The following is a 27,095-nucleotide window of genomic DNA, read 5'->3' as shown; positions in this document are numbered from 1 at the left end:
GGAAACAAGTTGGAAAATACTCTGCAGGATATTATCCAGGAGAACTTCCCCAGTCTAGCAAGGCAGGCCAACATTCAAATTCAGGAAATACAGAGAATGCCACAAAGATACTCCTCGAGAAGAGCAACTCCAAGACACATAAGTGTCAGATTCACCAAAGTTGAAATGAAGGAAAAAATGTTAAGGGCAGCCAAAGAGAAAGGTCGGGTTACCCACAAAGGGAAGCCCATCAGACTAACAGCAGATCTCTCAGCAGAAAGTCTACAAGCCAGAAGTGAGTGGGGGCCAATATTCAACATTCTTAAAGAAAAGAATTTTCAACCCAGAATTTCATATCTAGCCAAACTAAGTTTCATAAGTGAAGGAGAAATAAAATACTTTACAGACAAGCAAATGCTGAGAGATTTTGTCACCACCAGGCCTGCCCTAAAAGAGCTCCTGAAGGAAGCACTCAACATGGAAAGGAACAACCGGTACCAGCCACTGCAAAAACATGCCAAATTGTAAAGACCGTCAAGGCTAGGAAGAAACTGCCTCAACTAACGAGCAAAATAACCAGCTAACATCATGACAGGATCAAATTCACACATAACAATATTAACCTTAAATGTAAATGGGCTAAATGCTCCAATTAAAAGACACAGACTGGCAAATTGGATAAAGAGTCAAGACCCATCAGGGTGCTGTATTCAGGAAACCCATCTCACGTGCAGAGACACACATAGGCTCAAAATAAAAGGATGGAGGAAGATCTACCAAGCAAATGGAAAACAAAAAAAGGCAGGGGTTGCAATCCTAGTCTCTGATAAAACAGACTTTAAACCAACAAAGATCAAAAGAGACAAAGAAGGCCATTACATAATGGTGAAGGGATCAATTCAACAAGAAGAGCTAACTATCCTAAATATATATGCACCTAATACAGGAGCACCCAGATTCATACAGCAAGTCCTTAGAGACCTACAAAGAGACTTAGATTCCCACACAATAATAATGGGAGACTTTAACACCCCACTGTCAACATTAGACAGATCAACCAGACAGAAAGTTAACAAGGATATCCAGGAATTGAATTCAGCTCTGCACCAAGCACACCTAATAGACATCTACAGAACTCTCCACCCCAAATCAACAGAATATACATTCTTCTCAGCAACACACTGCACCTATTCCAAAATTGACCACATAGTTGGAAGTAAAGCATTCCTCAGCAAATGTAAAAGAACAGAAATTATAACAAACTGTCTCTCAGACCACAGTGCAATCAAACTAGAACTCAGGATTAAGAAACTCACTCAAAACCACTCACCTACATGGAAACTGAACAACCTGCTCCTGAATGACTACTGGGTACATAACAAAATGAAGGCAGAAATAAAGATGTTCTTTGAAACCAAAGAGAACAAAGACACAACATACCAGAATCTCTGGGACACATTTAAAGCAGTGTGTAGAGGGAAATTTATAGCACTAAATGCCAACAAGAGAAAGCAGGAAAGATCTAAAATTGACATCCTAACACCACAATTAAAAGAACTGGAGAAACAAGAGCAAACACATTCAAAAACTAGCAGAAGGCAAGAAATAACTAAGATCAGAGCAGAACTGAAGGAGATAGAGACACAAAAAACCCTTCAAAAAATCAATGAATCCAGGAGCTGGTTTTTTGAAAAGATCAACAAAATTGATAGACCGCTAGCAAGACTAATAAAGAAGAAAAGAGAGAAGAATCAAATAGATACAATAAAAAATGATAAAGGGGATATCACCACCAATCCCACAGAAATACAAACTACCATCAGAGAATACTATAAACACCTCTACGCAAATAAACTAGAAAATCTAGAATTTATGGAGAAATTCCTCGACACATACACCCTCCCAAGACTAAACCAGGAAGAATTTGAATCTCTGAATAGACCAATAGCAGGCTCTGAACTTGAGGCAATAATTAATAGCTTACCAACCAAAAAAAGTCCAGGACCAGATGGATTCACAGGCAAATTCTACCAGAGGTACAAGGAGGAGCTGGTACCATTCCTTCTGAAACTATTCCAATCAATAGAAAAAGAGGGAATCCTTCCTAACTCATTTTATGAGGCCAGCATCATCCTGATACCAAAGCCTCGCAGAGACACAACAAAAAAAGAGAATTTTAGACCAATATCCCTGATGAACATCGATGCAAAAATCCTCAATAAAATACTGGCAAACCGAATCCAGCAGCACATCAAAAAGCTTATCCACCATGATCAAGTGGGCTTCATCCCTGGGATGCAGGGCTGGTTCAACATATGCAAATCAATAAACGTAATCCAGCATATAAACAGAACCAAAGACAAAAACCACATGATTATCTCAATAGATGCAGAAAAGGCCTTCGACAAAATTCAACAGCCCTTCATGCTAAAAACTCTCAATAAATTAGATATTGATGGCATGTATCGCAAAAACATAAGAGCTTTTTATGACAAACCCACAGCCAATATCATACTGAATGGACAAAAACTGGAAGCATTCCCTTTGAAAACTGGCACAAGACAAGGATGCCCTCTCTCACCACTCCTACTCAACATAGTGTCGGAAGTTCTGGCCAGGGCAATCAGGCAGGAGAAAGAAATAAAATGTATTCAATTAGGAAAAGAGAAAGTCATATTGTCCCAGTTTGCAGATGACATGATTGTATATCTAGAAAACTCCATTGTCTCAGCCCAAAATCTCCTTAAGCTGATAAGCAACTTCAGCAAAGTCTCAGGATACAAAATCAATGTTCAAAAATCACAAGCATTCTTATACACCAATAACAGACAAACAGAGAGCCAAATCATGAGCGAACTCCCATTCACAATTGCTTCAAAGAGAATAAAATACCTAGGATTCCAACTTACAAGGGATGTGAAGGACCTCTTAAAGGAGAACTGCAGACCACTGCTCAATGAAATAAAAGAGGACAAAAACAAATGGAAGAACATTCCATGCTCATGGGTAGGAAGAATCAATATTGTGAAAATAGTCATACTGCTCAAGGTAATTTATAGATTCAATGCCATCCCCATCAAGCTACCAATGACTTTCTTCACAGAGTTGGAAAAAACTACTTTAAAGTTCATATGGAACCAAAAAAGGGCCCACATTGCCAAGTCAATCCTAAGCCAAAAGAACAGAGCTGGAGGCATCACACTACCTGACTTCAAACTATACTACAAGGCTACAGTAACCCAAACAGCATGGTACTGGTACCAAAACAGAAATATAGACCAATGGAACAGAACAGAGCCCTCAGAAATAATGCCACATATCTACAACTATCTGATCTTTGACAGACCTGACAAAAACAAGAAATGGAAGGATTCCCTATTTAATAAATGGTGCTGGGAAAACTGGTTAGCCATATGTAGAAAGCTGAAACTGGATCCCTTCCTTACACCTTATACAAAAATTAATTCAATATGGATTAAAGACTTAAATGTTAGACCTAAAACCATAAAAACCCTAGAAGAAAACCTAGGCATTACCATTCAGGACATAGGCATGGGCAAGGACTTCATGTCTAAAACACCAAAAGCAATGGCAACAAAAGCCAAAATAGACTAATGGGATCTAATTAAACTAAAGAGCTTCTGCACAGCAAAAGAAACTACCATCAGAGTGAACAGGCAACCTACAGAATGGGAGAAGATTTTTGCAACCTACTCATCTGACAAAGGGCTAATATCCAGAATCTACAAAGAACTCAAACAAATTTATAAGAAAAAAACAACCCCATCAACAAGTGGATGAAAGATATGAACAGACACTTCTCGAAAGAAGACATTTATGCAGCCAACAGACACATGAAAAAATGCTCATCATCACTGGCCATCAGAGAAATGCAAATCAAAACCACAATGAGATACCATCTCACATCAGTTAGAATGGCAATCATTCAAAAGTCTAGAAACAACAGATGCTGGAGAGGATGTGGAGAAATAGGAACACTTTTACACTGTTGGTGGGACCGTAAACTAGTTCAACCATTGTGGAAGTTGGTGTGGCGATTCCTCAGGGATCTAGAACTAGAAATACCATTTGACCCAGCCATCCCATTACTGGGTATATACCCAAAGGACTATAAGTCATGCTGCTATAAAGACACATGCACACGTATGTTTATTGCGGCACTATTCACAATAGCAAAGACTTGGAACCAACCCAAATGTCCAACAATGATAGACTGGATTAAGAAAATGTGGCAGATACACACCATGGAATACTATGCAGCCATAAAAAATGATGAGTTCATGTCCTTTGTAGGGACATGGATGAAGCCGGAAACCATCATTCTCAGCAAACTATCGCAAGGACAAAAAACCAAACACTGCATGTTCTCACTCATAGGTGGGAATTGAACAATGAGAACACATGGTCACAAGAAGGGGAACATCACACACTGGGGCCTGTTGTAGGGTTGGGGGAGGGGGGAGGGATAGCATTAGGAGATATACCTAATGTTAAACGACGAGTTAATGGGTGAAGCACACCAGCATGGCACACGTATACATATGTAACAGACCTGCACGTTGTGCACATGTACCCTAAAACTTAAAGTATAATTTAAAAAAAGAGAAAAAAAATAGTAGACAAGATTGAAAACCTAACTCAGAAGTATGTACCTGTAACAATCACTAAGTCTTGGCCAAACCCAGTGGCCATACTTTAACCATTCATACATTGCTGAGTGTTCAAACTGTGTTCAAATAAAGCAAATGCTAAGCTGTAACCAATCCAGCCATTCTGTACCTCACCTCCAATTTCTGTATGTCATTTCCCTTTTTTTGTCTATAAATCTTCTTTCGCCATGTGCCTGCACTGGAGTCTCTGAATCTGCTGTGATTCTGGGGGCTGCCTGATTTGTGAGTTTTTCATTGCTCAATTAAACTCCTTTAAATTTAATTCGGCTGAAGTTTTTCTTTTATCACTGTTCACATCCTCTGCCTAGTTACACAATGCATTTATAAGTCGAGGCTCGTCTCCTTGCCCTATTCACATTATATACCTAGATATCCCATTGTACTAATGGTGTAGGACTACCTTTTTGGTCTTTTCTTTTCTTTTCTCCACTAATTATACTGTACAGGCATTTAGGTACTCTTTTTTAATTTTTAATTTTTGTGAGTATATACTAGGTGTATATAGTTATGGAGTATATAAAACCTTTTGATACAGGCATACAATGTTAATGATCACAGCAGGGTAAATGGAGCATCCAACACTTCAAGCATTTATCCCTTGTGTTACAAATAACCCAATAACACTCTTTATTTTAAAATGTACAATTAAATTGTTATTGACTACATTCACTCTGTTGTGCTATCATGAGTGCTCTTCTTTTCCCCATTCACATCTCCTGTCCCTTAGCACTACAGTGATGGTGTCTGGCTTTTTCTATACTCCATGATCATGTCATCTATCTAGTTACACTACAACATAAATGTTCAAGGTGCTTCTTTTCCCCATTCACATGCCCTGTCCAGTTACATAACTTCTATGATGATGCAGGACTCCTGCCACATTCACATTTGCTGCCAAGTTATAGCACTGTACCAATTAGGCTGCTTATTTTTTTTCTCTTTGGTCAGCTAACATTCACTGTCTAATTACACCACTGCATTGGTGAGGCAGGACTCCTCCTCTTTCCCCATTCACATATTCTGTCGAGTTATACCACTGCACATTTGGTGTGAGGTTCTTGTTCTTCGTTCTGTTCTATTGTTATTGTAACACATACTACCTTTTATTACAATTTTATATTTACCTCTCTCAATTTCTTGGTCTCTCTCTCTCTCTCTCTCTCACACACACACACACACACACACAACACACACACACACACACAGTATAGTAATTCTGTAACAATAATATAATAGAAAGAAACATCAAAATTTTTTCCCTGGAAGAGACATACATTAGTAATATTGTCCATCATTTGTCTAGCAGTGTTACTGAATGCAAAGATAGAAATGTATTAGAATCTTACATCAGGGGCAGCAGCAGATTTTAATTTTCTTGATAGAAATCATAGGTTTATTAAATAAAAATAATTTTTATTTAAATAAGAATATTCACAATATTTTAATTATTAAATAATGAGCCTCTACTTCACAAATCTGATGAAAGACACAAATCTTCTCTTCCAAGAAGCTCAATTAATACACAAAAGATAAAATTAAAGAGGTCCCCACTGAGGTACATTATAATGAAACTGTAAAAAGCCAAAGAAAAAAAAGACATTCTTGGAAGCAACAAGAGAGAAATGACTCATCACTTATAAGGGATCCTCAATAAGATTAGCAGCAGCTTCTTTCTCATGAGAAACAATAGAAACTATAAAGCAGTGGAAAAATATTTGAAGTGCTGAAAGAAAAACCAATTTTAACCAGGAACACTGCATTTTAAGGCTATGCTTCAAAAATGATGGAGAAATTAAAACATGCCCAGATAAACAAAAGCTGAGGAAGATTCTTGCTAGTAGATTTTTCCTACAAGAAATACCAAAAGGATTTTTTTTTTCAGGCTAAAACGAAAAGTTCACTATACAGTAACTCAAAGCCATATAAAGAAATAAAGAATACCTATAGGGTACTGTGCTTATTACCTGGGTAATAATCTGTACACCAAACCCCCAAGACATGCAATTTACCTATGTAACAAACCTGCACATATACCCCTGAAACTAAAATAAAAGTTACAAAAATAATACCAGTAAATGTAACTGCATAGGTAATTTAAAAAGCCAGTATTATTGTGCTTTCAGTTTGTAATTCCTAATTTATTCTTATATGACTTAAAATACAAAGGCATAAAACAATATAATTCATCAGGGATATTGGCCTGAAGTTTTCTTTTTTTGTTGTGTCTCTTCTGGTTTTGGTATCACGATGATGCAGGCTTTATAAAATGAGTTAAGGAGGAGTCCTTCTTTTTCAATTGTTTGGAATAGTTTCAGAAGGGATGGTACCAGCTCCTCTTTGTATTTCTGGTAGACTTCAGCTGTGAGTCCGTCTGGTCCTGGGCTTCAGCAAAGTCTCCAATGTGCAAAAATCACAAGCATTCCTTTATGCCAACAATAGGCAAGCAGAGAGCCAAATTATGAATGAACTCCCCATTCACAATTGTTACAAAGAGAATAAAATACCTAGCAATACAGCTAACAAGGGATGTGAAAGACCTCTTCAAGAAGAACTACAAACTACTGCTCAAGGAAATAAGAGAGGACACAAACAAATGGAAAAACATTCCATCTTCATGGATAAGAACAATCAATATCATGAAAATGGCCATACTGCCCAAAGTAATTTATAGATTTCATGCTATTCCCATCAAACTACCATTGACCTGCTTCACAGAATTAGAAAAAACTATTTTAAATTTTATGTGGAATCAAAGAAGACCCCATATAGCTAAGAAAATCCTAAACAAAAAGACCAAGCTGGAGGCATCATGCTACCTGACTTCAAACTATACTACAAGGTTACAGTAACCAAAACAGCATGGTACTGGTACCAAAACAGACATATAGACAAATGGAGCAGAACAGAGACCTCAGAAATAACATCACACATCTACCACCATCTGATTTTTGAAAAACCTGACAAAAACAAGCAATGGGGAAAGGATCTCCTATTCAGTACATGGTGCTGGGAAAATTGGTTAGCCATATGCAGAAAACTCAAACCGGACCCCTTGTTTAGATCTTATACAAAAATTAACTCAAGATGAATTAAAGACTTAAATGTAAAACCCAAAACCATAAAAACTCTAGAAGAAAACCTAGGCAATACCATTCAGGACATAGGCACAGGGAAAGACTTCATGACAAAAACACCAAAAGTAATGGCAACAAAAGCCAAAATTGACAAATGGGATCTAACTAAACTAAAGAGCTTCTGCACAGCAAAAGAAACTATCATCAGAGTGAACAGGCAACCTACAGAATGAGAGAAAATTTTGCAATCTGCCCGTCTGATGAAGGTCTAATATCCGGAATTTACAAGCAACTTAAATGTATTTACAAGAAAAAATTGAACGACCTCATCAAAATGTGGGCAAAGGATATGAACAGACACTTCTCAAAAGAAGACATTTACGATGTCAACAAACATACGAAAAAAAGCTCAACATCACTGATCATCAGAAAAATGCAAATCAAAACCACAATGAGATATCATCTCACGCCAGTCAGAATGGAGATTATTAAAAAATAGTAAACAATAGATGCTGGCGAGGCTAGGAAGAAACAGAAAAGCTTTTACACTGTTGGTGGGAATGTAAATTAGTTCAACCATTGTGGAAGACAGTGTGGCAATTCCTCAAGGATCTAGGACCAGAAATACCATTTGACCTAGTAATCCCATTACTGGGTATATACCCAAAGGAATATAAATCATTCTACTATAAAGACAAATGCATATGTATGTTTACTAAAGCACTATTTACTATAGCAAAGACATGGAACCAACTTAAATGCCCATCAATGATAGACTGGATAAAGAAACTGTGGTACATATTCACCATGGAATACTATGCAGCCATAAAAAGGAATGAGATCACGTCCTTTGCAGGGACATGGATGAAGCTGGAAGCCATCATCCTCAGCAACTAACACAGGGACCGAAAGCCAAACACCGCATGTTCTCACTCATAAGTGGGAGTTGAACATTGAGAATACATGGACACAGGGAGGGGAACAACACACACCAGGGCCTTTTAGGGGGTGGGGGATGAGGGAAGGGAATTAGAGGATGGGTCAATAGGTTCAGCAATCCACCATGGCACACGTATACCTATGTAACACACCCGCATGTTCTTCACACGTATCCCGTTTTTTTTTTCCTTTAGAAGAAATAAAACAAAAAACAAAGTCAACATGCAAAAATCAGCTGTATTTCTACATATCATCACTTAAAAATGCCGAAGTAAAAGTTTTAAAAGTTTCATTGACAGTAGCATCAAAAATAATGAAATATATAGAAATGAATTGAACTGAATATATGCAAGACTTGTACACTGAAAACTTCAAAAAGTGGTGAAAGAATTAAAGAAGACCTAAATAAATGAGAAGACATGACATGTTCATGAATTAGAACATTTAATATTATTTAGATGACAAAACTTCCCAAAGCAAGGCACATATTTAATGTAATTATTTCAAAAATACAAATGATCTTTATTGAAGAAATGGAAAACCTGATCCTAAAATTTACATTAAAGTGTGGGGGACCCAGTATACAAAAAAAAAAAATTTAAAAGAAGAATAAAGTTGGTGTTCTGACACTTTTTGTTTTGAAAACTTTACTACAAAGCTAAAGTAAAAAAAAAAAAAAAAAAAAAAAACCATATGGTACCAGCATAAGAAAAGACATATAGACCAACAAAATAGAATAAAATTGAGAGTCCAGAAATAAACCCATATATTTATGATTAAATAATTTTTGACAAGGGTACCAAGTCCATTCAATGGAGAAATAATTGTTTATTTAACAAATGATGCTGGGTCAACTGGATATCCACAGGTAAAAGAATAAAGTTTAATCCTTACTTCACACCACATACAATAATTAATTACAAATAGACCAAAGACCTAAATGTAAGAACTAAAAATATAAAACTCTTAGGAGAAAATATACTGGCAGATCTTTACAACCTTGGATTTGGCAATGGTTTTTTAAATATGGCACTCAAAGCATAAGCAATAACACAATAATTAAATTGAACTTCATCAAAATTAAAACTTTTATACATCAAGGATACTATCAACAGAGTAAAAGGGCAATCCACAAGATAGGATAAAATATTTGCCAGGAGGCTGAGGCAGGAGACTCTCTTGAACCCGGGAGGTGGAGGTTGCAGTGAGCCAAGATCACGCCACTGCACTCCACCTTAGGTGACAGAGCAAGACTCCATCTAAAGAAAAAAAAAATTTGCAAATCGTATATCTAATAACGTTCTTATATCCATAATATATAATGAGTGCTTATAACTCAACAATTAAATAACAAAAACCTAATTTTAAAAATGGGCAAAAAGTTTAAATAGGCATTTCTTCAAACAGCATATGCAAATGACAAACAAGCACATGAAAAAAATACTCAAAGTACTTAGTCCTTAATGGAAACAAATCCAAACCAGAATAAGATATCTTTTGGCACTAAAGGGGATAGCTATGATTAAAAAAGGGAAATAATAAGTTTTGGTGAGGATATGGAGAATGTAGAACACACATGCATTTCTGGGGAAAATGTAAAATGGTGCAGCCACTGTGGAAAGTTTGATGGGTTCTCAAGAAGTTAGAGAATTACCATATGAACCATAATTTCTAATTTGGGGTATATAATCAAAATAATTAAAACATGTTCAAACATAAATTGTACATTTATGTTCATAGCAGCACTATTTTTAAACGTATTTTAATTTTATTTTTTATTTTTTGTGGGTACATAGTAGTTGTATAATTTTAAGTGAAACATGGGATATTTTGATACATGCATGCAATGTGAAATAAGCACATCATGGAGACTGGAGTATCTGTCCCCTCAAGCATTTATCCTTTGAGGTAGAAACAATGCAATTACAGTCTTTAAATTATTTTAAGATGTACAATTAGGTTATAATTGATTATAGTCACCCAGTTGTTCTATCAAATAGTAGGTCTTATTCATTCTTTCTATTTTTTTTTTTTTTTTACCCATTAACCATCCCCACCTCCCGCCAGGCCCCCACTACCCTTCTCAGCCTCTGGTAACCAACCTTTTACTCTCTATGCCTACAAGTTCAATTGTTTTGACTTTTAGATCCAACAAATAAGTGAGAACATACGATGTTTGTGTTTATGTACCTGGCTTATTTCACTTAGCATAATGATCTCTAGTTCTATCCATGTTGTTGCAAATGATAGGATCTCATTATTTTTTAGGGCTAAGTAGTATTCCATTGTGTATATGTACCACATTTTCCTTATCCATTCATCTGTTGATGGACACTTAGGTTGCATCCAAATCTTAGCTATAGTAAACAGTGCTGCAACAAACATAGGAGTGCAGATATCTCTTCAATATCTTGATTTCCTTTCTTTCGGGTATATATACCACAGTGGGGTTGCTGGATAATATGGTAGCTCAATTTTTAGTTTTTTGAGGAAACTTCAAACTGTTCTTTATAGTGGTTATACTAATTTACATTCCTACCAACAGTATACAAAGATTTCCTTTTCTTCACATTATCACCAACATGTGTCATTGATTGTCTTTTGGATATAAGCCATGTTAATTGGGGTGAGATGATAACTCACTGTAGTTTTGATGTACATTTCTCAGATGATAAATGAGCACATTTTCATATGTGTGTCTGCCATTTGTATGTCTTCTTTTGAGGAATGTCTATTCAAACATGCCCATTTTCTGATCTAATTATTAGATTTTTTCCTATAGAGTTGTTTGAGCTCCTTATATATTCTGGATTACAACCACTTATCAGATGTGTAGTTTGCAAATATTTTTCCCATTCTGTGGGCTGACTCTTCACTTTGTTGATTGTATCTTTTACTGTGCAGAAGCTTTTTAACTTAATGTTATCCTATTTGTTCATTTGTGCTATGATTGCCTGTGCTTGAGGGATATTGCTTAAGAAATTTTTACCCAGACAAATGTCCTGGACATTTTTTCTCAACATTTTGTGTAGTAGTTTCATAGCTTGAGGTCTTAGATTTAAATCTTTAATCCCCTGGCCCATGTCTTGGATCTCCTCTTTCCATGCCAGCTATATACTACACTATGCAGCCCTTCATACCTAACCCTGAATCTGTCTTAACCCATACCTCCCACAAACAGTGCTCGCACAAACAGTGGCCACTTGGCCACATTTTGTGTCTAGTATTGAGCATATTTAGGCCCAGCTCTTCCTTCCTTAGGCAGAACTTTGAGAATAGGTCCTCACTGGCTTTGGAAGTATTCCAAAAGAATTAGAGTGTCTGATATTTTTCTACAAAATTGGTAGAGTGTCAGGACCTGAGGAAGTCATTCTCGTCTCTGTGGGATCCTATTTCTGGGATGAAATGTAGCATGAGGAGATTCTGAGAAGGAGTCTCTAAAATAAGGGACTCAGGACTAGGGACCTTTTTGGCCAGGTCTAGTGACAATTCAGGCTACATACCAAAAAACCAAAAGAAAAGAGAGCAGAAATATAGGAAAGGAGAGAGAAAGAGTTCATTTTGTTGTTTTTCTTTAAATATTTTTTTCATTCCATTCACTTTTAAGGTGAATGTCTCCACAACTTCTACCATATCTCCACAACTTAATTATTTGAAAAACAGCTCAGTTGGGTCTCATCATGGAAGTAGTGATATGATCAAGGTGGAAAATGTGGAAAATAAAATATAAAACTTCCTCATCAGTATTTCAACAACTGGGTACATACTTTGTTCACAGCATGGTGTACACCCATTCAATTTTTTTCAAACATGTCTACACCCACACACAAACACACACACTCTCATGTATATGTTCACAATCTCAGACACAACTACTTTTTTAAAAATGAGATTAACCATTAACATTTTTTAACTTAATACCTGACCACTTTTCCACATCAATTATTAAACTAGAATCACTGCCCTAGTCTCCTCCAACCCCTGCAGACCTCAGGAGCACCTGTTCTCACATGTAAACATTTTCGTCCCCTAAAAACTGAGATCTTTGCCCCTCAGCTTTCTGACCCCTACTGTCTCTTCCTTTATGATTCTGAGTCTGGGTTATCCTCTCACCGCCCTCCCTACCCCCACATAACCTTGACTTCTTGACCCTGGATACCTCCACCATTCCTTTCTTTCTCCAAACACATTTGGATAAACTCTGCTGTTTTTCTTGTCCAAGTGGCAAATTATGTGTGCTAAGATGGTATGAAGTGTCTAAATGGGAATTTCATGGTCAAAACTCTATTTCAAATAGAGCCAATAAATATTTCTGGGATAAGATTTTACTCTCTCTCTCTCTTCCTTAGTGTCCACTTGAATGGTGACTACATTTTTTGTTAATCTTCTGCCAGAAAATTAAATTTTTGGACTGGAATCAGGAAATATTTTATACTTAATTTTATTTATTAAGACTTTTTTCTATAAAAGGCAACTTAAAAAAGGGAAATTTCAGCTCAAGGGCCAAGGTAGGCCCTTTGAGGGAGCAGGGGACCTAGAATCAAGGGTCAATCGCAGGTAAGTGCTGAGTGGCTGAGTCATGGGAAGGGGAGGAGAGGTTTTAAAACTTCCCATAATGTTGCCTGTGGCTAGGAGAACTCTTAGAAACCCCACAGGTAACCATTGAGTGGACAATCCACTTAACACAGTAGATGAATGATGAATGTAGATATCCTGCTGCTAAAACATCCCCTAAGATGAACACTACATACACCCATGCACTTCCTGCTGTATTATCCTCTAGGATGTCTGTGACCTCCATTCTTGCACATGATACCATCTTTGGGTCTTGGAAGCTGCTCCTTGAAGGTCATAGCACAGACAATGTAGGGGCAGATGTACCCTCTATTTGGGTTTGCAGTTTTGGAGAGGCAGGGCTCAGGGTAGCAAGGCATGCCTAATTCTAGGAGGGACAGGCTGGAGTTGGAGTGAGGGGGAAAAAAAAGCATGATAAGGCATTATAAGGGGAGGAGGAGGAGTGACTCAGGCTAAGAAACTTTAGAGAGAATAAGAGGTTTCTACCACTTTGCCCAGAATAAAGAAAGGAGAATTTACCAGGATGTGAAGATAAAGTGACATTAACTCAAATGGCATCACCAGCTGGGAGGCAACACATAGGACCTCAAGACCAAGAGAGATGGAAAGACTCTGAAGACAAGCCTTCAAAAGGCAAACCCAACAGGAAAATGGGATTCAGGACAGCAGGCTCAGGTACAAAAGGGTGAGTGTGGAGGGCTAGTCATCCCTGTGCAGTGCCAGCTGTAGAAGGGCCTAGTTAGGGGGCATGGCTTCTAAAGGCAGGGCCTGTCTGTGATCCATGGCTTTGAAGAACAGGGCCTGGCATGTTGGTGTGATTGAGGAGAGCAGGGCGTGGTTGTTAATCATGGCCTTGGAGGACAGAGCCTTGTTGGGCTGCCAGACCTCAGACTCAACTGCTGTGCTGAGACCTTACAGAAGATGTCAGCAAAGGCTCAGACCTCTTCCAGAGGCCTTGGAAGTTCTAGGAAACAGATGATTCCTTGGCTGATTGTGAGTTTGGTGGAAGGGGAAGCAGGCACCCTCTTTACAAGGTGGCAGGAGAGAGGAGAGTGTGTGAAGGAGGAATTATCAAACACTTATAAAACCATCAGATCTCGTGAGAACTCACTCACTATCACGAGAACAGCATGTGGGAAACCGCACCCATGATCCAATCACCTCCCAACAAGTCCCTCCCTCAACACATTGTGATTATGGGGATTACAATTCGAGATGAGATTTAGGTGGGGACACAGAGCCAAACCATATCAAGAACCAATTCCAGAAACTCTCAAACCAATTATGAAAATTCATGCTTAAAATTCTGTTTCTTAAAATCACTCCTGTTACCAAAATCTGTAACAGTCAGGGTTCTCTAGAGGGACAGAACCAATAGGATACACGCACACACACACACACACACACACACATATATACACATATACATACACAAAAATATATATGTTTGAGTGTGTGCATATACATATACTATATACACACATATGTATACTAAATCCACATATATATTCTCAAACATACATATATATTTGTGTATGTGTATGCAAATATGTGTGTATATGTGTGTATATATGTGTTTATATTTTATATATACACACAAACACTCATATATATATTTATATAAATGAGTTTATTATGGAGAATTGGCTCACACAATTAGAAAGGTGAAGTCCCATGACAGGTCACCTGCAAGATGGGGAATGTTGGTAACATTGTTCGGTCCAAGCCCAAAAGTCTCAAAACTGGGGAAGCCTACAATGCAGCTCCAGTTTGAGGCAGAATGCCTGAAAGCCCCTGGAGGCCACTGGTGCAAGTCCCAGAGTCCAAAGCCCAAAGAACTTGGAGTCTTGTGTCCAAGGACAGTAGGAGAGATAGCGTCCTGTTTGGGAAGACATAGACAGAGACAGAAAGAGAGAGAGAAAACTCAGCAAGCTGAATACTGAATACTACCCTTCTTCTTCTTGCTTTGTTCTAGCGACACTGGCAACTGATTGAGTGGTGCTTGCCCACATTAAGAGTGAGGTCTTTCTCTTTCAGTTCACTGACTTGCATATCAATCTCCTCTGAAATCATCCTTACAGATACACCAAGAAATAGTGCTTCACCAGCCATCTACGCATTCCTCAATGCAGTCAAGTTGACACCTAATATTAACCATCAGAGGGTTCACAACAATGATAGAAATAGAGGCTGTGGTAGAGAAAGCTTCCATGCTGCTGGGTTTGGAACTCAAGGACATCAGGTCACTTGAGACTTAGAGGAATCTGGGAAACAGGATCTAGGTTGCTGCTCTTGCTGGCATCAATAGTGGCAGGGACAACCTCATTCTTAGTCCTTCTGGTCACTTCAACTTGCATGAATTTCAACTGCTGCTCCTTCTCCCAGTATGACTGGATAGCCATAATATCAGGTTCTTAGAGAGAGAAACACTGCTGTAAACACAAGTAGAGCCAGGACTAGAAGATCAAGGCAGGATAGGCAGACCTTGGTTGAATTTTTGCTTCTGACTGTTGAGCTATATATCATGTAACTCTTCTCATCTTCACAGAGGTCCAATCCAGTTCCCACTGACATCAGACAGAAGGGTGTGAGCCAGCCCTCTGCAGTCTGCCCCAGCCTGATCAATAATGTAAATTTCCTGATTTTTAAACATAACCCCTAAAAGTGTGTGTGTGTTGGGGGGCTAGGGTTATAAACAGTTTGAGCGACCAAAATCAGCATGTCAGTGCCATTCTAGTGGCTCAATCTTAAGCAATCTCCTGAAAGAAATTCCACATTGGTCAACAAAAGATGTCCCCCAGCAAGCAGTTCCTCAATGGAATATGATCACAACACTATGCCCATGGATGACCCCAGAGGGGACAGCCCCAGGACTTCTCCTGGCCTTTGGATTACCTCAAGCTCTACTGGGGTGGATAGAAGGGTTGAAGAGCAGGTCAAAATGAGGAGGCACTGCTGTCTCCCGCAGGTCTCAGGTACCAGAGGGGAATTTAGAAATTCTGGAAAGATGCTTCTGCTTGCCTGGACCCCTGAGGCATGCACAGACATTACCTGTGATTAAAGGTGGTACTTTTCTTAAACATCCATCGACATTTGTATGGGCTGCATAGTAATCCAGGGATAAATGTGCCTTAATTTATTGTACATACTCTCCATTCTTGGAAAACGATGTCTAGTTTCTATTAATATAAATATGCTGTGATGTACAGGCTTGAAATTTAATATTTGGATACTTATTTTTAGTCATTACTACAAAAAGTTTGCATACTTAGTACCCAAAGCAGAAAAGCAAATGTAAGAAAATTAGCACCTAAATTCCCACACACTCATAGACAATTACTGAAAATGTTTAATTATATATTGGCAGAATAGCTATTTATACATGTTTTAAGTTTCTGTTTTGTTTATGAAAATAGAATTATTTATCCATGCATATTGTTTTTTAATCTGTGTTTTGGATTACACACTTTACAAAAGATCATACTTTCCATGTCAAATAATACATTTACACAAGGTCGTTTTGTAACTAGAAATATTCCATTTATAGAGGAAGCGTATATTTTCAAACATTCTTGTATTTCCAACATTTATGTTGTCTCCAAATTTTCACTCTCTAACACAGTACTGTGACACATACCCTTCTTGCGAAAATGTGTTCATATTCTCATTTGGTTCTTGTAGTGGATAAATTCCCAGAAGTTAAAATTCTTCATATAAGGCAATACAGTATGTAAATCTTGGATAAAAATATTGGTTAGCTGTTCTCCTAAAACTCACTGTTATAACAATTTTGGCAAAATGCAATGGGATGTTTAGTAGGATGGATGAGAAACTGAAAACAGTATGGTGATTCCTTTTTTTTTTTTTTTTTTTTTTTATTATACTTTAAGTTTTAGGGTACATGTGCACATTGTGCAGGTTAGTTACATATGTATACATGTGCCATGCTGGTGCGCTGCACCCACTAACTCGTCATCTAGCATTAGGTATATCTCCCAATGCTATCCCTCCCCCCTCCCCCCTCCCCACCACAGTCCCCAGAGTATGATATTCCCCTTCCTGTGTCCATGTGATCTCATTGTTCAATTCCCACCTATGAGTGAGAATATGCGGTGTTTGGTTTTTTGTTCCTGCGATAGTTTACTGAGAATGATGGTTTCCAATTTCATCCATGTCCCTACAAAGGATATGAACTCATCATTTTTTATGGCTGCATAGTATTCCATGGTGTATATGTGCCACATTTTCTTAATCCAGTCTATCATTGTTGGACATTTGGGTTGGTTCCAAGTCTTTGCTATTGTGAATAATGCCGCAATAAACATACGTGTGCATGTGTCTTTATAGCAGCATGATTTATAGTCATTTGGGTATATACCCACTAATGGGATGGATGGGTCAAATGGTATTTCTAGTTCTAGATCCCTGAGGAATTGCCACACTGACTTCCACAATGGTTGAACTAGTTTACAGTCCCACCAACAGTGTAAAAGTGTTCCTATTTCTCCACATCCTCTCCAGCACCTGTTATTTCCTGACTTTTTAATGATTGCCATTCTAACTGGTGTGAGATGATATCTCATTGTGGTTTTGATTTGCATTTCTCTGATGGCCAGTGATGATGAGCATTTTTTCATGTGTTTTTTGGCTGCATAAATGTCTTCTTTTGAGAAGTGCCTGTTCATGTCCTTCGCCCACTTTTTGATGGGGTTGTTTGTTTTTTTCTTGTAAATTTGTTTGAGTTCACTGTAGATTCTGGATATTAGCCCTTTGTCAGATGAGTAGGTTGCGAAAATTTTCTCCCATGTTGTAGGTTGCCTATTCACTCTGATGGTAGTTTCTTTTGCTGTGCAGAAGCTCTTTAGTTTAATTAGATCCCATTTGTCAATTTTGGCTTTTGTTGCCATTGCTTTTGGTGTTTTGGACATGAAGTCCTTGCCCACGCCTATGTCCTGAATGGTAATGCCTAGGTTTTCTTCTAGGGTTTTTATGGTTTTAGGTCTAACGTTTAAATCTTTAATCCATCTTGAATTGATTTTTGTATAAGGTGTAAGGAAGGGATCCAGTTTCAGCTTTCTACATATGGCTAGCCAGTTTTCCCAGCACCATTTATTAAATAGGGAATCCTTTCCCCATTGCTTGTTTTTCTCAGGTTTGTCAAAGATCAGATAGTTGTAGGTAAGCGGCGTTATTTCTGAGGGCTCTGTTCTGTTCCATTGATCTATATTTCTGTTTTGGTACCAGTACCATGCTGTTTTGGTTACTGTAGCCTTGTAGTATAGTTTGAAGTCAGGTAGTGTGATGCCTCCAGCTTTGTTCTTTTGGCTTAGGATTGACTTGGCGATGCGGGCTCTCTTTTGGTTCCATATGAACTTTAAAGTAGTTTTTTCCAATTCTGTGAAGAAAGTCATTGGAAGCTTGATGGGGATGGCATTGAATCTGTAAATTACCTTGGGCAGTATGGCCATTTTCACGATATTGATTCTTCCTACCCATGAGCAAGGAATGTTCTTCCATTTGTTGGTATCCTCTTTTATTTCCTTGAGCAGTGGTTTGTAGTTCTCCTTGAAGAGGTGCTTCACATCCCTTGTAAGTTGGATTCCTAGGTATCTTATTCTCTTTGAAGCAATTGTGAATGGGAGTTCACTCATGATTTGGCGGTGATTCCTTAAAGAAGCAAAATTAGAACTACCATTCAACTCAGCAATCCCACTACTAGGTATCTCCTCAAAGAAAAAGAAGACATTATATGAAAAAAAAACATGCACACACATGTTTATAGCAGCACAATTCATAATTTCAAAGATATGGAACCAACATAAGTGCCCATCAACCAATGAGTGGATAAAGAAAATGTGGTTTATATACATCATGGAATACTACTCAACTGTACAAAGGAACAAAATAATGTCTTTTGCATCAAATTGGATGGAGTTGGAGGACGTTATTATTATTATTATTTTTGAGGCGGGGTCTTGCTCTATCGCCCAGGCTGGAGTGCAGTGGTGCAATCTTGGCTCCCTGCAACCTCTGGGAGGCCATTATTATAAGTGAAATAATTCATGAATGGAAAGCCAAATATTGCATGTTTTCACTTTTAAGTGGGAGCTAAGCTATGAAGATGCAAAGGCATAAGAGCAATATAATGGACTTTGGGGACTCAAGGGAGACAATTGAGAGGAGGCTGAGGGATAAAAGACTACATAATTAACTGCAATGTATACTGTTTGGGTGATGCATGCACTGAATTCTCAGAAATCACCACTAAAGAAATTATCTATATAACCAAAACCCACCTGTACTCCCCAAACTATTGAATTTTTAAAAAATCAATCAAACAAACAAAAGAAATTGCAAAGAACACAAAATAGAATGGAATAGTATTTGGAATGTTAGATAATATGAAATGGAAACTTGATTTGAAATGTAATGAAGAATGGCATAAAATGGAGACTGGTTACAGTGGAAACTAGAAAGAAATAAGGAATAGAATATGGACTTTAACAGGCTATGAAATGGAAAATTGAATACAATAGAAATTGAATGGAATACAGTGGGAAAATGGAATGGAAAGGGGAATGAAAGTATATTGAATGGTGTATGGAATAAAAGAAAAGATGCAATGTTATATGAGAAGAGGAATAAAATGGAATATAGAGTGAAATAAAATTTTAAAGAAAACTGAAAATAAATAGAAGAAAAATATAAAATGGAACAAAAAATGCAATGGCGTGAAATAAATGGACTATAAAACATGCACTATAGATTTAGAAATAGCATGATTGAATATAACAGAATGGAATTTGGAGTGAAATCCTGTATAATATACAAGGCTTTGAAAGATGGAATAGAAATAAAATAAAAATGGAATAGAATGGAATATGGAAAAGAAAATACTGATGGATTAAAGGATGGACTAAAATGAAAAATAAATTGGGTGTGGTGGTGGTGTGCAGCTGTAGTCCCAGCTTCTTGGGAGGCTGAAGTGGGAGGACTGCTTGAGCCCGGGAGTTCAAGGTTGCAGTGAGCAATGATTGCACCACTGCACTCCAGCGAGGACGACAGAGCAAGACCATGTCTCTAAAAACAAACAAACAAGTAATATAAAGAACAAATTAGTAGAATCTATTCCAGTCATTTACTGCTCCATAGCTTGGTGTTGTGGATCAATAACCATTTTATTATGCTCATGGATTCAGTATGTTTGGAATTCACACAGAGCAGAGTGGAGATGGGTTATCTCTTCTCCATTACATCTGAGTTCTCAACTGGTAAAATTTGAATGACTTTGAGATTATGAGAACAGCCGTCAGTGATGACACCTAGAATTTGGCCAGATAATCTGGAATGGGGAAAACTTGCTCTGTTGAGGAATAGATTGGGGAAGAGAATGGGAATCCATGGTTCAATTCTGACTGTGTTTATCACTACAGCTTGCATAGTTATTATAGTCATTTAGGGGTACAAACCCCAATTTATAAACTTTCCATTAATTCTAGAGGTTACTTTTCACCGGTTTCATACATCCAGTATTCCTCTGGGAGTCATTTTGGGTTACTCTCTCAGAGTTTTTTGAAATCTCTCTGGGCCTTAGTAATGATCCTTGACTTATTAACTAAAATGCCCCATCTAGCCTAGCCCCCATTTAAAGGAATACACACACACACACACACACACACACACACACACAAACATAATAATCTCTCTCTCTTTCACTTACGGATTTGGCTGACTTCTAAGATTTTCAACTAAGGAAGCCCCTCTCTCTAACTCCATCGATGTGTCTTCATTTCTCTCTTCTTTCTCTTTCCCACTGCTCCTGTTTAGATGGTATATATGTATGTATGTGCTCATAAGAAGAGAAAATTCTGGAAGGGTGGATTTTTTGACTCTTCATAATTTATTTTCTGAATGTTTTCGAAGGTTATACATTACTCTTACATTCAGAAAAATACAGCTATTTGCCCTTTGGAAAAACTAAATTTTGATGCTAGGTTTTACACTGTTGTAAGCAACCAGACTGTCTCATCTACTACTAGATGGGGTTTTAAATTCATAGCACATTGCCAGATGGGAATTTGACAACACATATTTAAAGTCATAAACATGAAATACATTTGACACTACAATACCTCTTCTAGGCATTAATTCTAAAGAAATACTCATATATACTGCCAAAGTTATATGTTCAAAGGTGTTTATTATAGTGTCATTTATTTTTAAAAGTCTGAAATGACCTCATTTTCCAACAAGGCACTGAATGTCCATAAAATAAATGTATGCAGCTTTCATATGACATTTATGAAGAACTTTTATTGCCATGGGAAAATAGCTGTAATATCATAGCTCTTTGTCTAATATCATACCAATAAAAACATAATTACAGTATACACTAAACAATATTTACATTTACTTATCTATCTACCTACCTACTTATGTATCTATCCATTTATTGTAATTTTCTGAGGTAGTTGTAACAAATCACCACAAACTTTGTGGCTTACAACAATAGAAATGTATTCTCTCAACCCTGAAGGCCAGAAGTACAAATTCAGTACCACTCAGCCAAAATCAAAGTATTAGGCAGGCCTGCACTTCTTCTGGAGGCTCTAGGGGAGAATCTGTTCCTTGCTGCTGCCAGCTTCTGATGGCTGCAGGCCTTCCTTGACTCATTGTTATATCACCACAATCCTCACTTCCACCTTCATTATCACTTTCTCCTCTGTGCATTTGTATCAAATCTCTCTCTGCCTCTTTTTTATAACGACACATGTTATTGCACTTAAGGCTCTCCCAGAAAATACAGAATAATCTCCCCACCTCAAAATCTTTGTCTTAATGACATCTGCAAAGTCTTCTTTGCCATATAAAGTAACATTAACAAGTTCCATTTATTAGAACGTAAATAGCTTTTGAGGGGTCATTATTCAACTAACGACACTACATATCTATCTACCTATTTATTTTTATACCTATATAGCTTTTTACATATATCCAAATCTCATTCACTATAGAGCCATGGTTCTCAACCAAGGACATTTTGCACACACCTTCCAGACATTTGGAAATGCCTAGAGACATTTTTGGTTGTCCTAATTGGTGAGAGTGGAGGTGCTACTGCCATCTAGTGTGTAGAGGTCAGGGATGTGGCAAAACTCTCTTAATTCCAGTAACAGACTTCTACCACACAAAATTATCTGTCTGATCAATAATGCTCACAATGTCAAGGTTGATAAACTGCTATAGAGAAGATGGACAATCCAGAAAAGTTTATAACATGATTTAGATCACAAGCAACCCTGCCAGTGATTGAACACTATGATTAAACATTTAATATGGCATCAGGGTGAAGTCACAGAAGATGGCAGAGTAAAGAACTCCAAAATCCATCCCTCCACAAGCAAAGAGTAAGCTCACAAAAACTGTCAGAATGAAGTGTTTTTGAACTCTGGAATTTAATGATAAACTTACAGCAACCAGGTAGTGTTTAATGAATAAACAGACTCTTAATTCTGATAAGAGATCTTTGTGGCATTATATTCACCTGCCTACCATTCCCCATTCCCTAGCTAGGCAGTGGTTATGTGTATGGCAAATTGCATTCTTGGTTCATCTTGCTAGTGCCAGAGGGTAAAGGGTGAATTTTGTTTTTAAATAATTGTGTTGTGTATTTTGGCCTATCTTGTGTTCTCTGAGAGAAGGAAAAGCTCAAGGGCTTGTGTTTGTTTTACCCGCTTCCAAACTCTCAGGGCTGGAGTAGCCTCCCAGGCAACATTTGCCAAAAACATTTAAAGACAGATACTATCTCCAAGTATCTGAGTGAGCAGATGGTGGAAGGGGGTTGCAGCATACTGTAGATAGGTCACCTGTCCATCCTGGAAGAGATAAGAGAACCTCAGGCCCAAGGAGACAGAGACATCCTAGATTGGGCTGCATGTGACTGGGTCTATTTTGCTAATATGACTGGCACCCTGGTGTCTCTGTGCTAGAATTACAGTCTTGGGTTCATGCAGATAAAGAGTTTTCCAGGCCATATTTCTTGCTGTAACTGGGTCCCCTTAAACTTGTTCCTCTCTTGTCACCTCCCACCCCACCTTTCCCTGTGTATGCAGGCAAGGAGAGTCTGGCACATAGGAACAAAATGTCCTATTGGATTAGGCTGCGTGTTGTGACTTGATCCCTTTCTCGGTTCTGCTCATGGGGAGGAGAATTTCAGCCCTGCAGGGACAAAAAGGTTTCTCATGTGCTGCTGATTGCTGCGACTAAGTCCTCTTTTCATATTTATTAGGTTAGTCTCAGTCTTCCTAGATGAGGATATGTAGAGATGCCAGCAACAGCGAGCCGATGAGAGGCCACATTAGAAGGTGCACTGATTGAGGGTGCAGCCAGCCTCAAGTGGACATGTTGGAGTAGGCACATAGCTAGACATGAACAAGTTAGGGGAGCTCCTGAAAAAGGAGATTTGGAAAAGCTCACACCCCAAAGACCACCTAAAACAAGCATGCTAGACATGAGCAGCGAGGAGGGCGAATACCTACACAGGAAGGAATGCCCCTTATTAAGCCCACTAATTGCTCACTCTGCAGTTAATCTGTCAGAATGTAGCTAGCTACATGCTGATAAGGGGAAAGAAGGCACAGGAGAAATTCCTAAGAGATATGCAGAAACAATACGTATAGATTTGACCACTATACAATCTTCCTGGGATGGTAGTAATGAGCAGTGCAGCCATTAGGTAGAATTCCTATCCAGCACCCAGCCCACGCATGTGCACCAACTAATCAATAGTAAGAAAGCATTCCAGAAGGCTGGGATGGGAACTAGGCAGGGAAAAGGCAGGGACTTAAGGCAGAAGTGGAAAAACTAGACAAACAAAAAAGGCAGAAACTTAAGACAGAGGTGGGAACTTCAAGAAAAAATCTGACATTATAAAAACCCAATGTAGAACTCTCTGGCTGCTTCTGGCCCATTCTCTTTCAGCAGCCTGCTCTGCCTCATCTTTCCGAGTGTTCTGTCCCTTTAAATAAACTCTCTGCTCTCTATTTTCCTTCAATAAATTTCCTTTTTCTGGATAAATTGCCTCTTAGCAGAATTCTTTCTCTCAAGTACGACTAAGAACTGGGGATTCTTGCACTTCCCAGTAACATAGTATTATGTCTTTGGCACCATTTGCTTTGCGCTGGGAAAGCCAGAGCTCATGCCATGCAAAGGCCGTTTTGATGTGTTTCTCTTGAGGGTAATTTGTCAAACACTGTGTAAGGTCTAGATTTGGGGTGGAAATAAAATGAAAGAAAATAAGGGTAGTTTGGGTGAAAGGACAGCTAGGAGGAACAGAAGGAGTTGGCCTTGAAACAAATCTAGGAGCTTCAAGGTACATCCAAATGTATAGGATTCCCTCAAATCCTGCTATGGCAGAAGATCTACAGAGTTTTTCTTGCTGAGCAGCATTTTGGATGATTTGGTGTGCCATGCCCTAGAGCACTGCATATTCTCGGACATCTCCTAGATAAATTAAAGTCAGATAAGAGAGTGGTAGGGTCTGGGGTCAAAATAATCAAAATAATCTACCAATCATGAAAGACTCAAGGCATGCCAGAACCAATGACAGAAGCTTTACATAAATGCATATATCCCAGTCTCACAAGACAGGGTTTATCAATCCTATTTCACTGCTAAGGATTCTAAAGCTCAGTGGGGTTGGCAATATTCCCAAGTTCACAAGGCTAGAATGTGGCAGGGTTGGGACTACTAGACCCCTGATCAGAATTTGCTTAGAGTTCACTCTGTTTCACTTCTCCCAGTCAGAGGCAGACATTTTGTCTTTTAATTAAGTTCTCTTCTTACTACTTTAAAATATCTCTTAGGTGATAAAAAGAATGACATTGTGGCTAAAGAACTAAAAAATGGGTGTCGAAAATCAGAATCAAACACAATTTGAGGATTGCCTATTGGCTTCATTTACCCAGGATCCTGTTGCATTTAGTCCCAGGGTTCTGTGGGAGCTCACTGTGCCCATGGGCCAACATTTTTATCTAGCTCCAGCTGTTTCCTACATTACAACACACTTTCCCTGGGTCTTACTCAGTTTATTCTCCTGCCCAATTCTGGAACTTGACCTGCTGACCATATCTTTACCATCTCCTCTTTTGGTGCCTACACCCTATTATCAGTGGAACAGACAGCCAAGAATCACCTGCTTTCCCCCCTACAGAGTACTCCAATTCCATGTAAATATCTCCCGGCTAGATCTTCATCATGGAATCCCTCTGATAGCAAAAATCCTTTCTATGTAAAGTTCACTTTAGACAGTGAAGTTTAGACATGTGGTCATCCTCCATAAACATCTTCACCACACTCTGAAGGTGTTTTCCAAATAGGCTGGTTAGTAGAATATGAATTGTCACATAACCTACTGTTTTTTTTTTAGGATATAACTCTGAAGTCAGAAAAGGATTTTATGAAACACCCTAATATTGGCTGTAGGGTTTTAATAGGGCGTTTTATTTGAAACTGACCATGTATATACTTATGAGTGAGCATACCTAGGTGGGAAAAATCAAAACCTCATGCATAAATGATAGACGAGGAAAGACCATGGAAATCATTGTGTAAGGCAAACATGTAGGGAAGCTGAATTCTTAATAATCCCTAAATGCATTTCTAAGAGTTAGAAAATGTTTTCTTGGCAGACATGCTAGCTTTGATTTTGAAAGAAAAAATAATTCACCATACTTTCATTTCCTCTTGTCTCTGTGTACTTTTCCCAGAGAAAATTTCTTGTTTTCAGTGTGCTTAATGGTACCTGTACAGGTGCTCAAACATATTAGTCGGGTGGTATTTCTCCTTTCTTTTGGTGCATAGTTACTTTCTTAACTTGGGACTAAGAATGTAATTATGCACCAAAATAAAGGAGAAAATTCTCAGCTTACTGAGATTGTAGATGTTATTGCAAAGGGCAGTGGAGAAAAGCACTATTGAGTGAAGAAGAGTAGACATTTCCTACAAATATTTTCAGTGTCCTTTTGAAAATTAAATGCACTCCTGTATTTAAAAGCACCTGTCATATTTTAGGCTGTTGAAAAAGTTGGTGAATTCTAAGACACATTTACACTTCCAAGAAACTTCTCCAACAAATAAATAGAGTTATTGTAATAACAAATTATATGATAGTTACTCTTTATTGAGAACATACTATTTAGCAATTTCTTGGAGAGTTTGCAAAAGATTGTCCACATCTGACCCTTCTCTACTTCCTAGGTTTATTGAGTGCATTACCAAGCACACTCATAACTAGAAAGAATCATGTGAGTAGGCCTTTCCACTGAAATAAAAACAAAAACTTGTTTGTCAGTTTCAGGCGTTGTTAGTTCTAGGCCAGTGTATTTGAGAATCAGTTTGACTCTTCCATGCTTGACTCTTCCATGCTTTCTCCTTTATTCAGCATCAAACATGGAGAGCCCGTGTTGAGATGGTGGAACTACAAGACGAAAGCAGCCTGAATCTCTGGTTCAACTGATAGCAGAGAGCCTATGCTAACCCATGTCTGTTTTTTTGTGTGCAAAATAAATAAATATTTATTGTTATAAGCCATTCAGATTTCAAATTTTCTCTGTTTCATCAGCTAGGAGAAACTACATGACTGATCCCCAGCTACCATTTCTGTTGTTAGGTTTATTTAAATATTTTAATTATAAAAATAATATTACAAAGATTCTTTCTCAAAAAAATCTAACAATACAGATAAACCACATTCCACAGTGTTTCTTCAAAATTCAACACTTTTAAACACATAACCATGATTAACAGTCTGATGTTTAAGCTGATCCTACTTGTTTTA

The 27,095-nt window shown here is 38.0% G+C and overlaps 1 protein-coding gene across 1 annotated transcript in view; it reads left to right on the top strand.

The window, feature by feature from the left end:
- The window catches only part of LOC107971164 (collagen alpha-1(XXIII) chain), a 273,306-nt gene extending 246,414 nt beyond the window's left edge, over nucleotides 1-26,892 (top strand). The window contains exon 3 of the mRNA XM_054676477.1: nucleotides 26,700-26,892. The gene's annotated coding sequence lies outside the window, so the exon portion shown is untranslated. The remainder of the gene's footprint in view (nucleotides 1-26,699) is intronic.
- The last annotated feature ends 203 nt before the right edge of the window (nucleotides 26,893-27,095 follow it).

The sequence above is a fragment of the Pan troglodytes genome, chromosome X (assembly GCF_028858775.2).
Source record: "Pan troglodytes isolate AG18354 chromosome X, NHGRI_mPanTro3-v2.0_pri, whole genome shotgun sequence".
NCBI lineage: Eukaryota > Metazoa > Chordata > Mammalia > Primates > Hominidae > Pan > Pan troglodytes.
Note: the sequence above shows the minus strand (reverse complement) of the source record. Positions and strands in the feature narration are given on the sequence as shown.